Genomic DNA, 17,500 nt, shown 5'->3' with positions numbered 1-17,500 from the left:
CACCTCGTCCTCGTCACTGTCCTCTACCTCGTCCCGGTCCTCCTCCTCGTCCTCTGTGGCTGCTTCTGTTTGACCTTTCTTGACAGCATAAGTGCTGATCACTACCATGGATAAATTTCAGCTTTTGAAGACCTCAGCTGCCGGGTCATCCGCTGTGCAAAGCAATGGCAAAATGAATAGATGTTGAATATGAACAGAGTAAACGGGAAGTAAGTGATGCTTTTTCAGTGTATATAGAAAGCTACAGCTAGCAGACTGCGTGGAAACATCAGCTGAATTTGACCAAACTGCACTGGATTATAATCACAATTAAGATTAAGATGTAACGAACCATGATAAAACTTCTTTGCCGTGTGCTCATCGTGACACATGAAGGCCGCCACTCGTTTGTACGCCTTCGAGCCCAGTTGCCTCTTTGTCTAGAGGAATGAAAAATGTAAAACAGAAAACACACAGGACTAAAATGCATGCCACATTTCACCACACATTATTGCATATAAGAAAATCTAGATTAGAAGTTGTCTCACATAAGTGGCCACAGAGGAACGGAGGAGGTTGAAGCTCGGGGCTCTTTCCAACTCCAACGACTCCCACGCCTCCTTAAAGTACTCGGGGAGCTTGATGCACTCCGAGCCACTGGAAGTGTGGAAGAAGGTTGCTGCTTCTAGTCCTCCCTCAATGTGAGACCGGAGACAGTTGTATCTGAGGAACCAGACGTAGTCCTTTATTTCCAGCGGTACGGCCGCCTGGCCATAGTAGCGAGCTGTTTTGTGCTGTTCCACCTATAACATCAAAAAAGCATGACATTTCTCTCAGAGCGACTCAATAAACATATTATGAACTTTGCAGTCAGCATTGTTGTACTTACCCGTATGAAGCGACTGCCATTTTTCAATTTGTCTGCTTCTTTGACCTCTTTCCGCGTCATGTTGGGCACGACGCCTTTTCTGTGCCCAGTCACCGCCACGATGTAACCCCTCAGGATCCTGAAAACCATCCTCTGCCTCTTCTTATCTTCTGGGTTTTTCTCAAGAGAATCTGTAAAAGCACAGGACGACCACTCCATGCAATGGTCAAGTCCTTTAGCTACGGACTGCCCACACCCACACACCAAAGCCTGCCGCCATCACCCCTAGACCACCACCCAACATTTTATCTATATAGTGCATTTTTTATTAATTTTTTTAACAAGTAGGATTGTCTCAAGTCACTTTACAGAATCCAGCCGGAGACAGTTTCTACATGCGAGACCCCGTGATGTAAAGACCAGCCTCAATATTAGCCCAGTGATGTGTTCAAGAACCAGCAATGGTGAAAGTTTAAGCTCAGGACTCACCATTAGCATATCAAGCACGATTCTTCTGTAGGACATAGACAAACAAACTTTTATGGACCAACACAGACCTAAACCCAGTTTCTAGGTGTGGGTCCCTATAATAGTCTTAAGTAAAACACACATTATATTCAAACTATTGCAGTGATCTTAATCCAGAGCTCAAATTGCTTCTGTAACACACACACACACACACACACACACACACACACACACACCCAAACACACACACACACATACACACACACACACACACACACACACACACACACACACACACACAAACACACACACAAACACACATACACACACTTTTATGGACCAACACAGACCTAAACCCAGTTCTAGGTGTTAGGTCAGCAGGCCTGCCCAGAGCTCAGGTATATAATATAGTCTTAAGTAAAATAACATTATATTCAGTGATTCTTACCGAGTGCAGCAGAAATCCTTGTTGGTGCGTTCTGAATAAACCACGCATGATCAGTCGCTTTCACCAGTTCAACTGAAAACTGAAACTATGTATTATACACGTGTTCTGCGTTTTATGATTTGTCAACAAATAGAGGTGGGGCGATGTGATCTTACTGGACTTGTTGCGGTGCTGAGCCAGCTGTGTGCTCTACCACAGCTCTGGACACGTCCCTCACCCTCGCCCAGAGTTCCACAAGCAGCGCATTTAGGCTTTTTACGCCTATTTTCACCCCTTCTGGCGCCATACTCATAATGAACTTCACAAAGGCAACGACATCCATCAGGTCGCTTCTTACTGTCGTCGGTTTCAAGCCTTGCTCAGACAGTCTGGCTGCAAATCTTGAAATACAAAAATATCAATTAGGTCACGTCTTCTACTCTTAGACATTGATAGTCCTTACAATTTGTACTTACTTCCTGATCCGACCGTAGGAAATGTGGAACAGCGGGCTGGGACATGAACGTCAGAAAGTTCAGGACGTGGTTAGCTCGCTGGCGGGCATTCTCCTTCATTTTCCGCCTGGGATTGCTTCCTTCCGTGTGCTCCTTGAACTCCTCCACCAGTTTAACTAAAATTACAAGAACACACTTTTACAACACACAAGTCTACAAAACAAAGGCCCCAAAATTATGAAGCTAAGGAAAAAAATAAAATAATAGTTTGACATTGACAGGATTGTTATATTTACCATATTGCGGTGCTTTCGATGGTGAATAGGGCTTGTGCCTCCTATACTTCACTGCCTGAAATTTGAGAATATGAACTTAGTTTCTCACATATTGCAGGGCACTGCATTTTATCCATCCCATGTTTCGATGGTAACAGACCCAACTTCTAGCATCGGGAGCCTTTAATGTAAGAAACTCAGTTGAGCTCCAATCATCTTCAAACTTAACCAGAAGACTCACAGAGACCGTGATATTGGGATCCCAATGCCTAACCTTCTAGCAACTTTCCAAATACTGAAAATGTAATATCAGAATCAGAGGAATAACACAATGCTCACCTTTTCTCGACTGGCTGATGAGTGCAACTGTTTAAGTTCATCATTCCGGTCTAATTCGGATTCCAGCAGCTCTTTCACCACCTTCAGCTCAGCAGCAAGGATCGCACAGCGAAGGTTCTTGCAGCGGGAGATGGAGTCCTCAGAACCAGCTTGTTCCTTCTAAACATCGTCTTTCTCGGTGAACGGCTGGCAGGTTGGTTAAACGGTGTCCCACTGGTGGACGGACTGTCAGACGGCTCGGTGGAGGATGGGGCAACGTCCTCACAGGCAGGTTAGTTCAAGGGTGTCATACGGGCGGAACGAGGTGCAGACGGCTCAGCGGCAGGTCGAGCCTTAACAGGTGTCCCACTGGTGGAAAGAGGTGCAGACGTCACTGGAACACTGTCACAGTCCCTGTACCTTTTTCTTCATGTGGACATGAAGTAACTGTTAAAATGTGTTGTGTTGTGTGTGTGTGTGTGTGTGTGTGTGTGTGTGCGTGCCTGTCTGTGTGTGTGTGTGTGTGTGTGTGTGTGTGTGTGTGTGTGTGTATGTGTCTGTGTGTGTGTGTGTGTGTGTCTGTGTGTGTGTCTGTGTGTGTGTATGTGTGTGTGTGTGTGTGTGTGTGTGTGTGTGTGTGTGTGTGTAGAGAAACTGTAAATAAAAGTCTCTTTCCTTGTATAACTATTTTTTTCAGATTTCACATCAATCATATCAAGTTTAATGGTGTAATCTTCACATTCAGTTCTCGACCTGTGTTGTCTGACAGAAGGGTGTAACGGATATTAATCATCATCTACAGCCATTTGGTCAGTAGGAGACAGACAGGAAGAGAGAGAGACAGGTACACAGCTAAACACCACAGTCAGTAGGAGACAGACAGGTAGAGAGAGAGACAGGTACACTGAGCTAAACACCACAGTCAGTAGGAGACAGACAGGCAGAGAGAGAGACAGGTACACAGAGCTAAACACCACAGTCAGTAGGAGACAGACAGGTAGAGAGAGAGACAGGTACACACAGCTAAACACCACAGTCAGTAGGAGACAGACAGGTAGAGAGAGAGACAGGTACACAGAGCTAAACATCGCTGCAGATAGAAACACACTCAGTATCACTAGCGTTTTTTTTGCACGTTTTTTTGTACCGGGGCGGCATTGTTTCATGTTACATGGGGGGTGGCACAAGAACTTAAAAAAAAAATCCTCTGCTCTGCGAAGTATTGTTGAGGAACTGACCGAAGAGCCGGTTAATTAACCCGACTCGTGTCCCTGAACCGGGAGAATCGAGTGCCATACGTCAATGAACCGACTCACTCCTGTTGTTTTCTTTTACCTCATTTGTGCCGTCAAAGAATTTCTAGACCGGCTTTGGTGCCGTTGTGTGTGTGTAGCTGGTATTCTTCTGCTACTGTGTGTGTAGCTGGTATTCTTCTACTACTGTGTGTGTAGCTGGTATTCTTCTACTACTGTGTGTGTAGCTGGTATTCTTCTACTACTGTGTGTAGCTGGTATTCTTCTGCTACTGTGTGTGTAGCTGGTATTCTTCTACTACTGTGTGTAGCTGGTATTCTTCTGCTACTGTGTGTGTAGCTGGTATTCTTCTACTACTGTGTGTGTAGCTGGTATTTTTCTACTACTGTGTGTGTAGCTGGTATTCTTCTACTACTGTGTGTGTAGCTGGTATTCTTCTACTACTGTGTGTGTAGCCGGTATTCTTCTACTACTGTGTGTGTAGCTGGTATTCTTCTACTACTGTGTGTGTAGCTGGTATTCTTCTACTACTGTGTGTGTAGCCGGTATTCTTCTACTACTGTGTGTGTAGCTGGTATTCTTCTACTACTGTGTGTGTAGCTGGTATTCTTCTGCTACTGTGTGTGTAGCTGGTATTCTTCTACTACTGTGTGTGTAGCTGGTATTCTTCTGTTACTGTGTGTGTAGCTGGTATTCTTCTACTACTGTGTGTGTAGCTGGTATTCTTCTGCTACTGTGTGTGTAGCTGGTATTCTTCTACTACTGTGTGTGTAGCTGGTATTCTTCTGCTACTGTGTGTGTAGCTGGTATTCTTCTGTTACTGTGTGTGTAACTGGTATTCTTCTACTACTGTGTGTGTAGCTGGTATTCTTCTACTACTGTGTGTAGCTGGTATTCTTCTACTACTGTGTGTGTAGCTGGTATTCTTCTGCTACTGTGTGTGTAGCTGGTATTCTTCTACTACTGTGTGTAGCTGGTATTCTTCTACTACTGTGTGTGTAGCTGGTATTCTTCTGTTACTGTGTGTGTAGCTGGTATTCTTCTGCTACTGTGTGTGTAGCTGGTATTCTTCTACTACTGTGTGTGTAGCTGGTATTCTTCTACTACTGTGTGTGTAGCTGGTATTCTTCTGCTACTGTGTGTGTAGCTGGTATTCTTCTACTACTGTGTGTGTAGCTGGTATTCTTCTACTACTGTGTGTAGCTGGTATTCTTCTACTACTGTGTGTGTAGCTGGTATTCTTCTACTACTGTGTGTGTAGCTGGTATTCTTCTGCTACTGTGTGTGTAGCTGGTATTCTTCTGTTACTGTGTGTGTAGCTGGTATTCTTCTACTACTGTGTGTGTAGCTGGTATTCTTCTACTACTGTGTGTAGCTGGTATTCTTCTACTACTGTGTGTGTAGCTGGTATTCTTCTGCTACTGTGTGTGTAGCTGGTATTCTTCTACTACTGTGTGTGTAGCTGGTATTCTTCTGTTACTGTGTGTGTAGCTGGTATTCTTCTACTACTGTGTGTGTAGCTGGTATTCTTCTACTACTGTGTTTGTAGCTGGTATTCTTCTGCTACTGTGTGTGTAGTAATCTAGCTCATTAGCGCCTCCACTGGAGTGGTGGTAGAATCAATCAGGAAATGAGCTACCTAGACCTAGACCCATAGACCGAGCACCAGGCTACTGAACGAGACCGAATGTAACCGTGCAACCGGCCGCTCGAGTCTAATGTAAACAAGCGGTGTCTCTGTTCTCGGCAAGTTTGAGTTATTAACCAAGTCTTGCTAGGAATTTGTCACAGGTCGGATTTGAACCCTGGACCTCTGCGTCGAGGCATAAACCTCTCAGTATATGTGCGCCTTCTGTACCCACTGAACCAACCCGGCCACATAATAGGGTCTCTTTAAAGTTGACTAAAGTGAGAGTGGTACCTGGTAACCCTCCTTCACATGTCCTTTCAGGGTCAGCTTGATGTCGTCAGAACTGATTCCATCTCCATCCTTCAGATCCATGACGTCATTGAAGACAAAATGACAGAATGCCTCTGGGTTTCCTTCTTCTTCTCTGATTTTAAACGTTTCATACTGTAACACAAGATGAAATGCTCGTTTTAATCACAATAATCTACAGATTTATGGTTCTGCAGTGTTTATTCTGTATGACGTCCCTGATACATTAATGTCAGACTAAACTCTGTTTATTCTCATGCAGATCATTTAGTTAGGGTTAAGTTCTCTGGAAAAAAGGTCACTCCAAAAATAAGCAAAAAAAAAAAATGAATACAAGATATTTTTGCTTGTAATAAGCAAAAAAATCTGCCAATGGAACAAGTGAAAATTCTCTTGGTAAGATTTCTTGAAATAAGACATTATATGTAAGCCTTACAAGATAAGAGTGATCTTGAAATTAGCTGGGAAAACTCATTTTTAGCTATATTTTACTAGTATTGTGATGTTTTGTGTCTCATAAGCTTGTGATGCTCAAAAATAGTATTTTCCCCTCAAAAGTAGCATCTTCTTTTTGTTTCAAGTGTATTTAACTAAGTTTTAGTTCTATAATTGTTACACTGTTCTAGATTTAAGTCCACCACCTACTTGAAATAAGATTTGAAACGGGAATTTTGAGACAAAATGTCTTGAAGTTAGCATTCCTGACTCGTATTACCGGCAATTTCCACTGGATGCGGAACGTCTGCGGACCGGCTCCACTGCGGAACGGCTGCGTGCTCCGCCGTCCGTCAATACCCACCAGGTCCGGATTTGTTGCGTAACGGCTGCGGCCAGCCGACCACGAGATCTCGCGAATTCACGTATGTTCGTGCGATATAACAGGATGTAGTTTCTATAAACAGAACCACAAAACCAACAACAGTTTGTTTCCATCCAGAGGAGTAGAGGGGAAACAACTCTGTGCTGTGTTTTCAAGGTGTAGTGCAGGAAATATGACCTGCCGTGAGCACGGTGTATTTTATTTTGAAAAGTATCCGGATGTTTTATTTTGTTTCTGTGCTCGACTTCCTGTCCCGCACAATCTGAATTGTGCTGAATTGCTGCGGAGCTCTCCGTCGTCCGTCAAAAATAGAAGCTCTGGTATCTGCTCCGGAGGACTGCGTACTGACGGAACTGGGACGGAGTCGGGACGCAGACGTCCTGCAGTCAGTGGAAATACACACACTGACTTTAATGGAAACCTAATGACTCCGTTGACGTTCCGCAGACGTTCCGCATCCAGTGGAAATTGCCGGTTAGGCAATGCTCTTTTGCCATAATAAGCCGTAATTTCCCATCCTGTCATCATCTCAAGTGTATTTACCTTATTGTAAGTTCTACAAAAGTAATACTGTTCTAGATTCAAGACATTAGCTACTTCTTATAAGACTGAAAAAATGAAAACTAGTCTTGCATTTAACCAACTTTCTGTTTTATTTAACAGCAAAAAGTCCCAGCGGACTGCGTAGAAGGGAAACAGCATAATTTTCCTCAACAGTTTGGCTCACAGTATTTATGGAACTGCAATATGAAAACATAGCAGAACATGCCAAATATGTGAGTGAGTTAAGGCCAGATCCAAACATCTGACTAATGTACCCCTCAATACACGTACCAAATCTGTGCTTTGCACAGGCACACTCAAGGCATATAGACAAACTAGGAACACTAAAACTGCTCCACCTGTGACATTCATTCTTAATACAAATGCTTAATATTGTAACATTCAAATTAGAGGTTCTGGGCTTACATGAACTAGTCCCTCAATACACCATTAACCATTGTTAACACCATCATTAAGGATGCACCATACTGGACTTTTTGCAGATATCCAATATGTGAATATTTTACAACTCAACTGGACAATAACCGATAGCGCTATGTTCACTTTTATCCCAATGCTTAGTCAATTTACTCATTCACAGTAGATGCACCTAAATTAGTGACTATATCTGCTGGACAATTAGTTGTTTAAACTTAATATTAACTGAAAAGTTAAAATAAACTTAAACTAAGCAGAATCTGCACTGAATTGTGCAAACACACAAAAAATATAACATCACAGGATATCGGCATGTTGGCTAATATTGTCGTGCACCCCAAATTAACACTGGGCTAACTTAGCCAAATTCCGACCAAGAATCAAAAGCAGTGAACATGGACTGTAGTACCCTTGGAGGGAGAGAGGAAGTGCTATCCTACACCATATCTGACCACTGGTTTTATTGGCCAATAAAAGCTTTCCACTCAGCCATGCTCTTCTTGTAAGACGACGTGAGATCTCTCTCATGGATTTTGTCTAAGAGGGCCTCCGTCTGTATGACTGAAAGCAGAGTGGCTACACACTTTGGATAAGTCAGGTGTAGGGTATAATAGTAGGCCATAAGGTATAAAGCACTCTCAGTAAGCTTGTCTTTTGGAAAGGTGGTTATTGCCACATCTCCTACCACTAGGACGCAGTTGGATGGACTGACTATCAGGACTGGGCAGGAGAGAGGGTGTTTCTTCAAGTAGGAATTGGGGTCTTCTGTTTCCTGTAACACATAACACAGACATCCTGTCAGGATCATGCATTTTAGTCATTTGGAACCTAGGGTAGAGGGTTGCTTACAAACACATAACTTTACAAAGCAAAATTCTGACAAAAGTTAACAGTACTGAGAAAGCTCCATCTGAAAGTGCTGTTTTTAACTATCCCCAATGCATTTACTGTTTACACACATCTAGCCTTCCAAAAGAACTAAAAACCAAGGCTAGGCTAGTCTTGCTTGGTTATCATTAGGGTGATGAAACCTGCTACCATGTAATGCACCCATTTTTGTACATACTGTGACATAGCAAAGACATCTACCCAGTGAAAATCCTCTTTCTAAAAACAAATGTTTTAGGTGTCTTTGAAGGCTTAGAACATAGAGTATGTGAATAGGAAATACATTGGGGAGTCGTCAGGGGCAGCACCTTCAGTTATAATTTTTTCCGATACTGCAGTCAAAATGATCCTGCAACATTTTACACAGCTCACCTTGAGGACATGCACCAGAGCCTCACTCGCATCTCGTACCCTCTTTGGAGGAGCAGACGTGGAGGGGAACAGTGATGGCAGCACACCTAGGATCTCAAGAGCCTGTTCAGCTGTACAGGAAAAGAGTTATTACTTAAACACTTTGACAAAGTGCACAAGGTCAAATCTGATCAAAAAGGATACAACAGACACGATGCTTAAAAAATAATAAAAAAAACATTCAGCAAATTAACATGCCTGAAGGTCCACCCTAAACCCTATTCACTAATAACACCAAAACAGCATTCCTTACCTTTGTCCATTCCCATTGGGGGTTTCAGCGTTTTTTTCCATACACCAAAAAACTGCACCTTCTGGCAGAAGTCATGCCATCTTCCCTTCAGTTCATCGATGAGGTTGGTATTATCCTTATCCAAAATGCGTTGAAGCTCCTCCATCACCTATGAAATATCAAATATACCAATACAGACATTTGAATATATCATTTAAGAGAAAATTGGTATTTTAAACATTGTGTGTGATACCATGGTTTTAATCAGGCAGTCAATGACTTACATGTCCAATGTCCTTGAAACAAGGATATGCTTCTAGAACCTTCTTGTGTTTGTCCTCCTTGCGAACGGTATTTCAATCAATGAATGCTCTTCTGGCTACAAATTCCAAATCCAAGAGATGAGAGACATCCTGGTGGTTTGGATTTTTTCTTTTATACAAAGTTTGTAGGGTGTTGTAGTGCTTGGCCAAGGTTGCTGGACTGTAGGTGTCTGGACTGTCAACATCTGCAGACTTGTTAGCTGTAAGACACAAAAATACATAATTAATATGCCTCAGTTTAAAAAAAGTTAATCTCATGTTGTTGCATGACAAAAAAAAATGTCAAAAAACTATTATGAAAGTCATACATTATTAGATTAAACTTTCATGGAATTAAATCTTTTAACAAATATAAGCCGTGATCCTAACTACCAAATACCTATTCATTTTTGGAAAACAAAAATCATGAGGCAGTTGGACAAACTCACCATCAGGACTGGAGAGGGCAGATGGTGCTTCTTCAGGTACGCTTTGGGATCTTCTTTTTCCTTTAACACATAACAGACATATTTCTGAAAGGATCATGTACTTTAAGGATCATTCCGGTATTTTGGAAGCAAAAATGACATTGAACTAAAAAGATCAAAAATGCCACTAATGAGACACATGGGTTTTAAACACATAACATTATTTGATATACTGGAAAGGTTATAGGAAGTATTGTTGCACAGTAGACTGATACTAAAAAGGTACTGCTGTACCCAGCTGTTCAAAATGATACAATACCAGATTTCTGTTCAAACTTAATTTCTACAATAATGTTAATACATTGATAATAGGGGTGGGAATCTTTTACCATCTCACGATTCAAAATCGATTTTCGATTCAAAAAGATTTTCGATTCAAAACGATTCGATTTTATCCATAATGATTTCTAATCGGGTTTCTGATCATGATCTACTCTCATCTGCTTTGCTATACAGAATGACAAACGGAGACATTAAAGTGTCTTTTTCACATTTATTAAGTTCAATTCTCAGGGAAGTGCCTTTTATCAAAATCATTGTCTGGTTCTCAATTGCTACTCATTAGTAGCTAGCTATAAAATAAGTTGGAACAAAAATAAAGTGCTTCTTCATAATACAAAATGGTTGAAAATAGATGCATTTCCCAGGAAAGTTGCAGTTTACCACAAATATCATGTAGAACATAACCGGTGAAGACAAAAAAAACATCTATATTTCTCAGTCAGACTCAGTAACTTAAAGAATAACAAGTTATGAAAATAAAGTGCTTCTTTCAAAATGAAAAATAGTACCCCTAAGCTACCTGTCTCTGAAATGTTCATGACAGTGTCTCTTGCAACAATAGAACTGTAAACTGTGCAACTGATTATATGATTTTCAACAAATCATGAAAAAAACTGGACATGAACTGTGTCCAAGGTTACTGTCCATTTGCAGATGCAACATTCAGGTTCTTTTGCAGGAAAAGAAGCTGATCAACATGTGCAGGAGTGAGACTGCTTCGCTGTGCTGTCACTATATCTCCAGCGGTGGAGAAAACTCTCTCAGCTGCAACGCTAGTGCCAGGGATACACAAGTATCGCTTAGCCAGTTCAGCTAAGAGAGGAAAAGCTGTCTGATGGGTCCTCCACCAGCTGAGCGGGTTCTCTGCCAGAGACAGGGGAGGGGCTTCAAGATACTTCTTCAGTTCCTCTTCAGCTCTGGAGCTGGCAGATCTAGGGACAACACTGACCTCAGTGATAATCTGACATTATGTGGGTTGCGTCTTTCATTGGTTTCAGCGCCGATGCTATTTCCTCAGCAGTGGAGATGTCGGTGTCGCTGAGTGTCCAGATGTCACTTCCAGATTTTCTCACCTGGGGGGAGAGCAGCGCGGCACAAATAGCAGGCTGCTGCTCTAGGAATCGTTCTATCATGTCCAGCGCGCTGTTCCAGCGTGTAGCGACATCCGTTTTCAGTTTGTGCACCGGTAACTGCAGAAGTTTCTGCTTTTCCAGCAGTTCATGATTTGCAATGGCGCTGCGGTGGAAGAAACCAGTAATTCGCCTGATCCTCCCAAGCAGTCGTGACACCGTGGTGAGCTTCAGAGCTCGTTGTGCAGCCAGGTTGAGAGTATGGGCAAAACATGTAATGTGTGCCAAGTTGTCAATCTGTGCAGCGGCGAGCATGTTGGCAGCATTATCAGTCACAATCACCAGATCCGAGACCGTCAGCTCCCATTCATTAGCAACGGAGTGAAACATGGCATTGACATTTACGGCTGTATGGCTCTCGTGCATCACACGAGTTTGCAAAACACGGGATTCGAGCACCCACGTATCAGTTATGTAGTGAGCGGTGAATGTCACAAAAGACTTGGTTGCTCTTGATGTCCATGCATCACATGTTAGTGCCACTCTGGTCGTTTCGGTTAGGGCACTGGCGACCTTTCTTTTAGTCTCACTGTAAAGCTGTGGCACAGCTGTCTCAGTGAAAAACTTGCGGGACGGTATGGTGGACCTCGGCTCTGCTGTCTGTAACATGCAGACGAACCCCTCGTTCTCCACCACACTGTAAGGCCTTAGGTCTTTGGCGATGAAGCAGGCGATAGACCGAGTTATTTTTTTTGCCCTCTCGGAGTTGGCAGGAAGTTTCGTGAAGCACTGCAGTGTGCGTTGGTCTGCAGCTGGCGGCTGCTCTGTGTCGCTGAGCTCCAGGTGATGCCTATTAATATGAGCTCGCGCATTTGTTGTGCTGCCGAAGTACTTGGTCTTCGTTTTGCAAAGCTTGCACACTGTGTGTGTCATGTCCAGCGCAGTGCTTCCAGGCATTCGGTAAAAACCGAAATTACGCCAAACTTTAGCTTTAAGTGAAGACGGGGCTGGTTGGATCTCCCTCTCATCCATATTTGCTTCCTCTTTGTTCTAGTGATTTACCGCTCACGTTCAAAAACTGGCTGCGTGGTGACGTCCGGACGTCCGGATAGGCTAGTTACAAAAATGGAGGCGAACAGCCAGCTGATTTTATTTATTTATTAAATCGATTCTTGGACATTTCAGATCGATTCTGAATCGTTGCAAATGAGAATCTAGATTCTTCTGTGAATCGATTTTTTGGCACACCCCTAATTGATAATAAAACAGTACAAATGTAGTGTAAATACCTATCCCCTGATGTCCATTTTAAGCCTTTTACTTCTGTCATGTCAGGACTGTCATCTTGACCAATAAAGTGGGTTTATTAGTTTATCTAAAATATAAATACCTCACAAGGGCAAATATGTAAATGCAAAGTTGAAACTCACCTTCTAACTCACTTTCTTTACTGTCTGAGCCTGGGCTGCCACTTCCTTCTGTGGACCGATCTACAATGATTGTTGAGTCACTTGAATCTATTTCATCTGTGTCTGTTGGCTGCTCAAGACAGCGCCTCTTTGAAGAGCTGCAAATATTAGTCAGTTAATCAATTAGTTGTCAACTAATAAATCAATCCATCTGACTTTATTTGTATAGCACTTTTCATACAAACAAAACGTAACACAAAGGGCTTCGTAATAAAAAAGCAATATCCCCCACACACATCCAAAGCAATTACTTAGTTGTAGTCAAACACTAAAATAAGAGCAGTCATTAAAAACGGGAAGTGAGGAAACACTAGAGACAGCTCACCCAGGACAATGACACGATTGATCATTTTGAGTCATTTTTCTTCTTTTTTTCCCTTGTTTTTTATGTCCAAATATGATTTAAGCTTCTCAAATGTGAATATGTTCTAGCTTCTTTAGTCCTCTATGACAGTGAAATTAATATCTTAAGGTTGTGGACCAAACAAGACTTTTGAGGACATCACCTTGGACTTCATATTGACCAGACAACTGATCAATTAAATTAATCTTGAAAATGATTAACAGAGGAATCTTTGATGAAAATAGTCATTAGTTACAGCTCACCTCTTTGAATGTCTCCCATCTGGAGTTCTTTTTTGGGGGGAGCTCACATTTTGCAATCTTTTGTATAGCTGTGTGTACACAGTGACCTGCACAAGACATTTAATCAATTTTTCAAATCGCTACTAAAAATGTCCAACATGAAACAGTCATCAACTGGATGCATTTCACTTACCCATGTATGGAGGCCTTGGTCCTGCAGCATGGGGTAGTACAGTACTATTCTCTTTGCCATTGCTGTAATTTCTGCCTTTGATGGGTATCTGTGTGATTCTCCATCCCCCTTTGCCCTCAGGATTGCAATCATACTGGTCATGGTGTTTCGAATGAGCGGCATCTGAGCTCCTCTGACATCTGGCAGTTACGCTGTTCGCCTCTCTTTGACAACTCAAAGTAGTGTTGTCGGACTTGCTCACGTTCTGTGTCGGTGTGCAATACATATTCTGGAAAGGATAACTTCACAACCTTTTCAGGGGTTTTGTACTTTGCAGGACTTGAATTCACAGGAGTGGATGTCTGTTGCATGAGTGATGCATTAAAGGAGGAACTGCCCGATAATTGTGAGTGTTCTTGGCCAGACTCCTGTCAAATAAAAGATAATGAACTACTGCAAAAAGCAACATTTTTGTTTTTTGTGACAACACAAAATGCAATGTAGCATTGACAGCTTTGCACACGTATAAATAAGCAATATTCCATTTTAGGGGTGAAATCGCTTACATCAACTAACTGAACACCTAACAATTAATCTAAACTGAATTTAACACACATGTAGACCACCATGCCTGTTCCAAAAATACTGTGCTGTTATTGTAGCTCAATCTGCTGCTGCCAAATTAAAAAGGCGGTTAGTTTAGGCCACTTTACTGAGAAACTGACCTCCTCCGATGCACCATGACAGGCACGCCAGACCGCTTTTCTCCGTAAAAACTTCTCTGGGCCTGGGAAAAGATCCCGCAAGTCTTCACGAGACAGGGTGCCCATCATTGTCTCTGTGATGTTTGCAGCTATGAAAACATTAGAAGACAAACATAGCAAGATGAAAGAGTGCCCTAGAAATGAAACTTAATGAGACTATTAGGCCGGCTACACACTGCCTGCGTGGCGTGAGCGTGGCGTTTCTGTTGTGTGGCGGCTGCGTGGATTTTTCTGTCTTTACACACCAGAAAGGTGTCTGACGCGGCGCTGGAGCTGCTAGCCTTGTCTGTACACATGTATGTTTCCCATTAATTTACTGCACTCAAGCAGTAGTGTACTTCATGTTAAACATAAATATATACTGATTTGATTACAGCAAAGACAACGTCTGCAGTATTGACGGCAAAGTAGGCGCAATATTTGAAAAACTTTTTTTTTTTGTTTAATTACATTTATATCTGCATTTATGTTAAAACTAGGGCTGAACGATTTTTGAAAATAATCTAATTGCGATTTATTTCCCAAATATTGCGATTTCGATTCGATTATTTTTTTAAGCTTTGTCTTCTGTATTATTCAACAAAGACAAACAATAAATCATTTTATAGTATGAACACACACAATTACACACTAGACAGTTAAATAAGTAAAATTATAGTATATACACACACACAACAGTGTATTCTTTTTTTTTTTACAGTGCACAGAGAGGAGCTGCCTCCAGCCCCTCCCCCTCGTGAAGTTACGTGCTGCCGTGTGCACTTGTTCAGAGAGGCTATCGTTACGTTAGCTAGTTGCTGGTGTTCTTGTTCAGAGAGGCTATCGTTACGTTAGCTAGTTGCTGGTTTTCTTGTTCAGAGAGGCTATCGTTATGTTAGCTAGTTGCTGGTGTTCTTGTTCAGAGAGGCTATCGTTACGTTAGCTAGTTGCTGGTGTTATTGTTTAGAGAGGCTATCGTTACGTTAGCTAGTTGCTGGTGTTATTGTTTAGAGAGGCTATCGTTACGTTAGCTAGTTGCTGGTGTTCTTGTTCAGAGAGGCTATCGTTACGTTAGCTAGTTGCTGGTGTTCTTGTTCAGAGAGGCTATCGTTACGTTAGCTAGTTGCTGGTGTTCTTGTTCAGAGAGGTTATCGTTACGTTAGCTAGTTGCTGGTGTTCTTGCCGTGGGATTAACTGTACTAATAAAACCGTTGAAACACCGCGGCCACGCTGCTGTGAAAGCTCCCCGAACGTCATTTATCTCTCAGTGGCAGCTCCTCCACTCATATCTTTATAACGGAGCTAACCGCTAACCGGAGCTAACCGCTAATCAGCGCTAGTTGCCAACCGAGCCTTCAGTTCTGCGTGTCTGTATTCATTAACTGCACATATGGACTCGAACCAGAATAAAACCCTTCATTTTATTAAAATTGCTGTAAAAGTTTTAAACTACAACTCAGAGTTGTTTGAATGACAGAAATCAGCTCCAGGTACGGCGTAGCGTTAGCATGCTAAGTTGATGCTTTCTCTACGGAGAGCAGACTGATTTGCTCTCGCGAGTCATGTGACCAAATCGCAGCCTTTGCGATTAGGAAATCGCGTTTTAACATATCGCGATATTATCGTAAATGCAATTAATCGTTCAGCCCTAGTTAAAACCTAGAGTTGATGTTTGAAAGTCTCTAGGTTTTGGTATAAATGCAGATATAAAAAATGATTTTCAAATATTGCACCTGTCAATACAAAATGAAATATTCTGTAGCCTATTTTTCCGTCAATACTGCTGACGTTGTCTTTGCTGTAATCAAATCAGTATACATTTATGTTTAACATGGTATTTCATTTTATCAACGGGAAACATACATGTGCCCAGACAAAGCTAGCAGCAGTGCATCAGACAGGTTTCTGATCTGTAAAGACATCGAAAAATCCAGCCGCCACGCGCCACGCTCACGCCACGCGACGCCGTCAGTGTGTAGCCGGCCTTAGAAGTTGACACTTCATTCAAATTAAATTTAAATTAAATTAAAAACCAGCTTAGTTAGAAATGTAGATACCTCATTGGCTGCTGTTGTAGGTCATATAGACGTTACTAGTATAACTAGAGCTGCCACACACTAAGAATTTTCCTAGTGACCAACAAGCTAGTCTTCACAGTTTATGAATTTAGCCGGAACAAAATGGCGCGAGTAACGGGAGGCGAAAATTCACTTTGCTTTTGGTCTGAACACAACATAATATACATTATCCTCAAAGTGCAATTCAGTTCCTACAGTTCACCGACCACACATAACACTTCACTCAACAGGTAACAAAAGGAGCGTGATGTGAGAAATGGGAGAAAGAGTTTGAGGCCCACAGTGCTGCTGTAGGATCACATGTGGAGCAGCACCAGGAAGCAATTAGCTTCTTTTTTTCAGCTTCAATTAGGCCTCTGCATTCGTACGTTCATATATGATAAAACATAATATTTGCATACATTACCCCTTAAAATCGACACTGCGACATCATCCAATTCTTCCAGCTGTTAGCTAGCTAGCTGACTTGGCTAAGCTAGCTAGCTCCGCTAACGTTAGCTCACTGTCTCTGTTCGGCTGCAACGATACACATTAAACACTGAAAACACCTTGAATGGTCGATAACATTCAAAAGGCGTGCGATGTGAACTTCAAAGAATGAGCACTGGATACAGCGCTTTAATTTACTTGCATTGAAACACGTCAATCCTAGTTCAAATCCAAGTCGGTCCCATATAACGTTAGTTTACGCCCACATTCTCATTTGCAGCACCTAGCTGGCGGGTGTAACCATAGTAACGAGTTTGGACGGCAGTCTTGCTCTACCTACCTGTGCCTGTGACCGGTTTACCGTCCTCTTGCCTGTGACATCATCCAACATGATTGGGCGTTGCTTCATATGCTACATATTTGTGGCATTGACTCTGAAACAACTTTTGAGTCACATTAACACCATGCATAGTCGCAGCCCTGACTTTCGCGTCGTGTGCGGGATTGATGGCTGTCCAAGTGAGTACAGGGTGTATAACTCCTTCTACTATCACGTGAAGCGGACACA

At 42.2% G+C, this 17,500-nt stretch overlaps 1 long non-coding RNA gene across 1 annotated transcript; it reads right to left on the bottom strand.

Annotated features, from left to right (window-relative positions):
* Positions 1-2,238: 2,238 nt before the first annotated feature.
* LOC116034881 lies at positions 2,239-3,030 on the bottom strand. Its single transcript, XR_004101228.2, has 3 exons — positions 2,812-3,030; positions 2,494-2,548; positions 2,239-2,373 (listed from the first exon to the last, which is right to left on the bottom strand). It is a non-coding gene; the product is annotated as an uncharacterized LOC116034881 (long non-coding RNA).
* Positions 3,031-17,500: the final 14,470 nt, after the last annotated feature.

Source organism: Sander lucioperca, chromosome 8, assembly GCF_008315115.2.
Source record: "Sander lucioperca isolate FBNREF2018 chromosome 8, SLUC_FBN_1.2, whole genome shotgun sequence".
Classification (NCBI taxonomy): Eukaryota; Metazoa; Chordata; class Actinopteri; order Perciformes; family Percidae; genus Sander; species Sander lucioperca.
The sequence above is the reverse complement of the archived record's forward strand: the minus strand, read 5'-3'. Positions and strand labels throughout refer to the sequence as shown.